The following is an 8,846-nucleotide window of genomic DNA, read 5'->3' as shown; positions in this document are numbered from 1 at the left end:
TGGCTAAGAATGATAATGATTACCAATATTTTTTGTGTAGAGATAAAGACGATGAAGTAAATCGTCAGCGCTCACACGTCCCCTTCGCAAAAGTTGGCAGCGAGGTAGACAGAGTGCACAGGTACACCGAATATATCATTTCTCTCGAGATACATGACCAAACTCGGTGCTGCGGCGACGACAATGAGGAGCCGCACTAACAGGATATTTTTATTGAAATGTGGAGTTTAACGTCCTAAAACCACCATATGATTATGTGAGACGCCGCAGTGGAGGGCTCCGGAAATTTCGACCAGCTGGCGTTTATTACTCAAATCTGAGCACCCAATGCACCCAAATCTGAGCACATGGGTCTACATCATCTCCACCTTCATCGGAAATACAGCCGCCGCAGCTGGGATTCAATCCAGCGACCTGCGGGTCAGCAGCCGAGTACCTAGCCACTAGACCACCACGGTGAAGCCACACTGACAGGAGCGACGTGATAGCTTATATCAGATGTGTGTTCCAGCTTGGTATTTGAACCAAGATATCTGTGAAGGAACTTTTAAAAGAGCCCATGTGCAAAAACTGCTTTTTATGTACAATTTATTTATTTATTTATTTTGCAGGCCAATATACTGGCCCATGTAGGAAGAACAAATACAATAATACAATGACAAATCATTCACAATAGACTAACAATGCCACAAGGAAAACAAAGAGTGCAAGATGCTTCCTTCACAAAACAATTTATGCTGGTGATAACTACGAAAAAAACAACTCTTATGAAAATACCAGGGCACTACACACAGCTTAAAAATTGTGACATAATATCAAAAAATATTTAAACACTGCTCATAATTACACTCAATACAAAGAGAAATGGATAAAGAACGACGTCCTTCTGCAGCCTTCTGCAGAAGCACTTTGTCGTCGGGGCGCAGCATTACTACTCGGCGTATCGCATCAATACTGACTTTTCTCTTGTGTTAAATTGTATAGCAGTGTTGGCTCAGACAATTTGATGGCAACGGGCGACACGAGCAGCGAACTCTTCTGGGAGAGACCTAGATGGAACAGAGGATAAGAACAAAAAGGTGGTGTCCAGAACTAAAGTCAGTAAACAGCGATACACGCAGAAAATAGGGCTGCAATTTATGGTTCGTTGCATGGTAGCATTATTTAGGAACTTGACGAAGGGAAGTTTACTGTCTCAGTTTTTGAAATCTGGTTGACCTTATATGAAGATAATGCCAGACAAAGTTTGGGAACGCTCTGTCAGACCATTCGTATGTGGATGATAGGCTGATATGGGCCTGTGGATGATGTTAGAAACCGGTAAATCTTCAGCAACGGCTTGAGAAAGAAATGTTTTCCCGTAGTCGCAAGTAATGACACGCAGAAAAAAATTGGCGGCTTTAGAGGTAGCACCAGAGGAAAGAGCTGCTGTCTCTGCAGAGTCATTAAGGTGGTCGACGGCAGTAGCAATTCATTGTTGAGCGGAGCGCGTTCACTCTAAAATTTTTTACACCGAAAATGGTATATTTGTTTTGTCCCACAGGCAACACTTTTAGGGTGTCTAGGAACGCCCTAAACATTAGGTTGTTTAGAAACACCCTGAAACCGTAGGGTGTAAAGAAAAGTTACACCCTACTTTATAGGTGTTTATGAACACCCCTAAACTATGAGTTTTGAATGAAGCTGCACCCATGCGAGTGGGGTGTAACACTAAAACCCCCTTGAAACGATGACAGTTATATGGATAAGCATACTTGATTAAACAAAGTGCAATTAATGGGGCAACAAAAGTAGAGACACAGGAGGTGACGCTTAGTCTTGTGTGTTGAGGAGAGCCGTTCATAGCACTTAATTCTATCAAATGTGCATCACCAACTGACCCAAGCTTCAATTATTCTCAGGGAGAAGCATATATGAACCTTCTCGGCGGCTTACAGGAAAGAAGGAAGATACTGGTGTCACCCACTGGACTTATACCTGCATGCTTGCAGCTGAAACAATAAGGAGCCGTGATCTTGAATGAGCTGCATAAGACCAGTTTGTATATGTGTAGGTATACTCGACCAAAAACGACAAAGTAGGGCGCGGCAGGCACTTACACACACACACGCACACACGCACACACACACACACATGCACCACACTACAGTTGTACAAAGAGTAACCTGTAGCGTAAGATTCAACCGAACATAACGCCAAAGCAAAAAAGAATAAGGCCCAAATGTTCACATCTGTCTTTATTATAGAAAAAAGTGCAAGTCTGACAAACAGTACACTGATGGCATTCTGCAAAATTTTGAAATATCTCACGTGGCCAAGTTTTGTTCTCTATACTAGAAATTCATTGTTTCCAATACAATAAATCTCCACAACTTTCAAGAACATTTGGGCTAGTCGGGCTAACGAATAAGAGGCATGGCGTTGATTGACACCTATAGAACAGAAAAAACACGTAGAAAGAGTAAGCGAGTTTGTGGAGTCACATTTACAACCTATTACATCTCGCAGTAAAAATTTCGACATTAAAAATGAGAACATTCGACAAGGTAGTGTAAATAAGGTTGTATTAATGTAATGTCAGTGTGGTATACATCTAACTGCAAAACCACTGCTCGTAACGCCTGCTTGCACAATCATCTTCAGCAGCTGAGATGACTGATGCCTTCGGGAGAAGTGGGGCGCAGCTGTTCTTTCTGTAAAGGAAATTCAATGCCGTAAACCTAAAATAAATACACAAGGAACAATGCCCGAAATTTCACAAAGAGCGCAACATACAGTATGCACCCTGCATAACAAACTGCTTTCTTATGTGTAATTATAAATTGAGTGCATAGCAAGCATCTTCAGAGGCATCGGGCTCCACTGCATCGAGAAATGCTAAAAAAGGTATGCTGAGCAATAAACGCCATAAAAAGCACGCTGTGGCAGAATCATTTCATCTTTCGTGCCGTAGATTCGAACCTTACTTTATAACCTTTTAGCTTGCTCGCGAAGGCCAATAAAAATATGCTTCGCCAAGTTGATAATGTTCCATTACCCACATGCATCGACAAATCTAAGTGAATATCAAGTTCCAAGCTTAACTATGCATCAACACAGCTGCATGTGTATTTCTACAGATCTACCATGGTACTCATTCGATTAGTTTATTAAAAGGAATACACTACGACACGCAACAACATGTGCGTATTTTGTCTGTATTACACAAAAGCACAATGACACTAAGCATACATGACGGTATGCGCAATGAGAAGGTATTCAGTGCAGGTAACTTGTAAAATTAAGTATTGTACAGTTGCGTAATAAAATGCGAATGATATTAGTGTTCTTGAACTGGCTCACATTGACACGATTATATAACGGAAGAATCGGCTATTACGTCATTCCACGTCAGACGTCCCAGTCATTTTGGCGATCATCTCGAATGTATTAGGAAAAAATCGCGCTAATTTACTGCATTAAAAACGTTACCTGCTACAATATTTTGCCGAAAAATATTTTTGGTCACGTGGCTGCCTCCTGAACTTCCCGGAATCTCGTGTGAGTGTTGGTGAAAAAATGATACAAGCGTACCTCTCATTTTTCTGTGGCAAATTTGGTCTACAAGTTAAGTAAATGGCTTGCGTAAAGTGTTTCAAGCTCAGTAATATTATTACCATTTTCGACCACATACGCATCAAATAATTTAGCCAGAATGTGTTATATCTGCATTATTCTATATCAATACTGCACTTTGAATGAATATCCGAGGAGTGAATACTTTACCCTCATAAGGTATATTTGAAGGAAAAAATATTTTAGACCTTCAAGCTGTCAAACTTTACGAGAAAAAATCGCGAATTTCACAAAACAGTTTTTTTGTCTATAATGAGACACAACTTGCACCGTGTGGTGACAGAATTAAAATAGACTTTGTACCAAAATCAAAAGCAAAGAAACAGTTCTTTTCAGGTGCCAAATTTTGTCATAGCAATTTATGTTTTGAGAAAAAGATCACATCATATCCACGGAGTGAATGATGACGAGTGGGGCGTTTGTGCATCCGTCCAGACGCACAACGGATGGACAGACAGTCCGACGCAAGTATGGACGGACGGACTCACGGAGAGACTGACACACAGAAGCCCGGACGGATGGATGCACAGACGAACGGACGAAAGCACAAATGTACGGACGAACGATTCGCCCCACGAATCATCATTTTGTCCGTGTATATGCTGTGAAGATCACTAACGCTATCTATTGTGTAACTCATAAAGTGGCTACATAATACTAGTACGACTGCAGAGGAGGGAATGAACCACGGCCTTAAGAGCTTTGCCCCCAAGTGATAATTGAAGTTCCAAGTTCCCCATTTGCCATTTGGTCATACGGCAGCCAACGCCTCAAAGTTCCCCATTGCCGTTGATGGGAAAATTCAAAAATTTTTTTATTCCTTAGAATAGAAATTGTAATCATGAAACTTGTCAAATACAAAGAAATGTTTATTTGCTTTCAATTTAGGTAAAAGGTGATTTTTAATTGGACTACCACTTGGTGCAAATTGCGTCTGAATACGGACAAAAAGGACAATTCTGTGAAATTAGTGATCTTTTCTAGTAGAGGTTAACAGCTAAAGACGTCTAAAAATACTTTTTCATCAAAATCTCTTTTCTGTGAAGTAAGTAGTCACAGCTCGTATATTCAAAGTGCAGTATCGCATTGGGAAAATGCAAACATAACACATTTCAGCTGAATTCTTGCAGACGTATGAGGCCAAAAAATAGTATTATTAGTACTGAGTTTCAAACACCTTACATAAGCCTCTTTACTTAACATGTACCAAATTTGTTATGAAAAAAAAAAGAGCGGTACTTGTAGTTTTTTTCTCAAACAACTTTCAGACAACATTCTGGAAAGTTTAAAAGGAAATCACGTGACCGAAATTTTTTCTCTCCAAAATATTCAAGCAGTTTATTGTTTTCTGTGCATTAAATGAGCACGTTTTTTTTTTCAAACACGCTTGCCATAGCCGCAAAATTGGCTGGGAAATTTGGAATAACGTGACCCTGTTATTTTCCCTCAATGACTATTGCATACTGCTAAATTAGGGCTACTTGTTTTAATCATACTGGCAGGCTGAGAAAGCATAACTTATTCCCGATGCAGCGTAGGCTGTTCAGTGGCAGTGCGTCTTGTGTTTTCAGATAGATATGCTGCCCAGTCTTACATTTTGCCTGCAGCACATGCTTAGATACCGTGCAGTATGTATAACAATAAAGTGTTTTTGTGCAACAAAAAAAAAACTAATCATACATAGCGAAAATACCTTTAACATCTAAAGTACTTAGCGAAGTTGAACGCCAAAGCGAGGCGATGGCAATGAAACTCTGAATAACAAGAATATTTTGAAAAGTTCCACATGATGGAAACAATCTGAATAAAATGTGCTCGAACGTTAACAGTTATGTACAAACAAGCGTTTGCGCTGTTCAAGTAGGCAATTCAACCACACACACAGACTAAAGGTCTGTTCAAACAAAAGTTCAGCTTCAGTGCTCGACCCGCTACAAAAGCACGGCTGTCGGCAGTGTCACGCTACGTTGCGGGTGAATGAAAATACCGGTGAAGACAAACTTAACGAAATTGAATGTATTAGCAAGTAGGCAAACTTCGCGAGACGCACCTAACGCGAAGCAATATGCTGTGTTGCCACCCGATGCATCAACTCGAGTTATCACGGCAGTGTTACCGCACAAAACGAAAAAGAACCGAAAAGAACGGCATGGACACCACGCCCTTGTTTTCCGTTCTCGGTCTTTTTGTGCGATAAGAAAAAAAAAAGTCAGTGAACTACCAACATGCCCAAGCCTATGCGTCTTAGATACGGTTGATGCTTAGTGCTAATAGGCGCCATCCCCACACATGTATTAATTAGTAAACTAAAATTTATGTGCATCACGAGTGGGCCCCGTTAAACACGGCTGCCAACAAAGAGCACCGCAAAAATTTGTTCAATTTCTTTGCTGAAGCTCAGCGGCGCACGCTCAGTCTGCTTTGTACTCCAAACAATCTAAACAAACAAACAATAAACTTGCCCACAATCACACTTCGCATCATCCCCGTGAAACAGTTCCGACAAATATTCTCGCTAAGTAAACAAATGCTGATTTGTCATAAACTAGTTGAAAACAAAATTGTTTGAAGGCGTTATTTTTGTGCTCACGCAGTTAACAAAGCACTGAACGGAACAACGTGAGAGCGGTACTCACTATTTCACTTCGAGTGCTCCACAATATGAATCCACAGGTCCAGTCTTCAGGATGGTGCACCTTCGCAATAATCAGCACTGACAGAACACGCTGGTGTAGCACAGAGCGCAGGCACATTTCAAACTAAACACTGAATAATAAAGTCTACCGATCGAGAAGCCACGCGCACCACACGCACACACGGGAGGGTTTTTCGCCAGCGCACGCAGTGACATGTAAGACGATGTCGACCCCTTTCCCGCGCTGTGCGCCCGGTGCGCAGCAATACCGGGCAGCCAAGGTTGTCTAGGCGACGAGACTTGATGGCGCCTTGTGGCGCTCTCAGACCGGCTTGTTGTGATTTAACGCTAGCTCCGGCCCTCTGCTGATAGCGCGGGCGCTTTTTTTGCGGCAGTGATTTGTTGCGTTATACTCGTTCTTTAACAGTGCATTTGAATTGCCGTAAACATTGTGACGGTGCAGTGTGGCCAGCACGAGCTACTAGTCTGAACACGCATTAGTAATATTCAGGAGCAATATTTAGCGCACCTTCACCGACCTAATATACTGGTAAAAATGCTAAGCTGATACTTTTGGCTTAGCTCTATGGGTCTTTAGGGACTACAAATTCAAGAGCATGCAGGCGATATTTTATCAGCACTTTCATTTCGGTAAACAAATTGCAACATTGCATGCATCGGCCGTCACACTATTCCATGAGAACATATTGTCACGTGCCTACTGCTAGGAAAACGAAGACGACAGCGCATACACGCATCTGGACGCTTTTATACAGCAAGCAATAACAAGATAGAAGAGGCACGCTCTGGCGCACAGTAAATAAAAATACTAACCTGCTGATACTTTCTCAACCTGTTAAATACTACTTCTGTCTTCACGTTACAATACCATTGTACTTAGCTTACACTCATTGGAACAAGACCGCAGCTAAAAATATTTCATCAATGTCATTTTCTCACTACATACAAAGTCAAGGCTTTGACCAAAGTACGTGTGCTGGGAAAGTTACATAAATTAAACGAAGGGGATCCACAAAAACAAAGAGAGAGAGAGAGAGAACTAGAGAATGCGTTTCGGCTCCTCTGAGGAGAGCTCTGTTCGCAATTTAGTCAACAACGTTATCGTCATTATGAGCAATGCTGCGTCAAGGTCACCAAAATGTCCTTATTCTGCAGTTTTCTTTGAGGTCGGTGTCCTCTTCTTAATTTCCATGACGCACTTTTAAACACATGAAGAGGAACATTCGCTACAGTAAATAAATAAAACGTGCCTCCTGAAAATACATGAAGTCAATGTTCTTTTTGAAGGACCCGATTGCCCGTTGACGTGGTGGCTATGGGTAAACAACTGTGCAGATGTTTTTTTTTTGTCGGTGGTCGACGTTTTACCTCCAGCTTTAGAAGCTTCGATCTTATGGGGGAGGGGGGGAGTGTTTCATGCATGGCTACGTCAATGTGCGCAACATTACCTTGTTCAGGCAAGTTAGTGCCCTTTGTGAGAGTTGACTAATCACGCAAACGACACAGATGAAAGTAACAGATACAAGAGGATTGGCCCTCACTCTACTGGACAAGTGGTGCTCCTGTTGTATCTTCCGTTGTATAGAAGTTTTGGTGCTTTATCAATGAAAACGGCATTTCGGTCACATTACTTCCTGCTTCGATGCATTACTAGACCCACAAGCAGCTAGTAGTAGTAGCCCTGCTGGTATCAAGATGGTTAATGTATACTAACAGTATAAGCAAAACTGTACGAAAATGTCGTGCATTTGTATCCTTGTAGGCACGTGTGCTCAGATTTGGGTGCACGTTAAAGAACCCTAGGTGGTCTAAATGTCTAGAGCCCTCCACTACAGCGTCTCTCATAACCATATGGTGGTTTCGGGACGTTAAACCCCACATATCATTCAATCATTTCTAGTCTTGTTCATAACACCCAAAAAATAAGGGTGTAAATGGAATGTTTTGAGGGTGGTTCATTTACGAACCCCTCAAAATTTAAAATTGGAGTGTAAGAAGGGTGTCTATATGAGTGTTTTTCATGCGTACACCCGTTTTACACCTTTTAGGTTGTAATTGTTTTTAGAGTGTAGGAAGAAGGGGCTCATATAAGTCTTTTCCTACTAATTCAATGAGGGCGCATTGACACAGCAGAGAATTCAACAACTGGCGCTGGAAGAGACGTGGAACGTTTTTGGTGCTGGCGTAACGCGCACGAACCAACGTACTTTGGTTCGTGCGTGTCACGCCACAAGTGGAAATGTCAGACCAGAAGCAGCGAGTTTTCCTGCCCTCGTAAATGTTGTGAAAACCTAAGTGGCCAGCTGCTGCTTCATCATTAAACACTTGGAAAACCTGGAGACGAAGTGAGCGAGGGATGACTGGAACCCATTAATTACCGAGAAGATGGTAAAACTGCCGATATTGTTTTCTGTGTTGCAATTGGAATTATGCAAGCTGTCGTCTTAAGCGTCTCTTTGGAGCACGGGATAAGCTAAAAAGCAAATCGATGTTTTTACCGTAGTATGGATCTGCGTGTGGGAGGGATGACACATCTGTGGTTGTAAGAGTGTCCACTGAAGCTACGAACTCTATC

At 41.8% G+C, this 8,846-nt stretch overlaps 1 long non-coding RNA gene across 1 annotated transcript; it reads right to left on the bottom strand.

The window, feature by feature from the left end:
• Window positions 1-2,224: 2,224 nt before the first annotated feature.
• Window positions 2,225-6,487, bottom strand: LOC142767899 (uncharacterized). The gene is made up of 2 exons (XR_012885136.1): window positions 6,252-6,487; window positions 2,225-2,693 (listed from the first exon to the last, which is right to left on the bottom strand). It is a non-coding gene; the product is annotated as an uncharacterized LOC142767899 (long non-coding RNA).
• Window positions 6,488-8,846: the final 2,359 nt, after the last annotated feature.

This window comes from Rhipicephalus microplus, chromosome 1, assembly GCF_043290135.1.
Source record: "Rhipicephalus microplus isolate Deutch F79 chromosome 1, USDA_Rmic, whole genome shotgun sequence".
NCBI lineage: Eukaryota > Metazoa > Arthropoda > Arachnida > Ixodida > Ixodidae > Rhipicephalus > Rhipicephalus microplus.
This window is presented reverse-complemented; position numbering and strand designations above follow the sequence as displayed.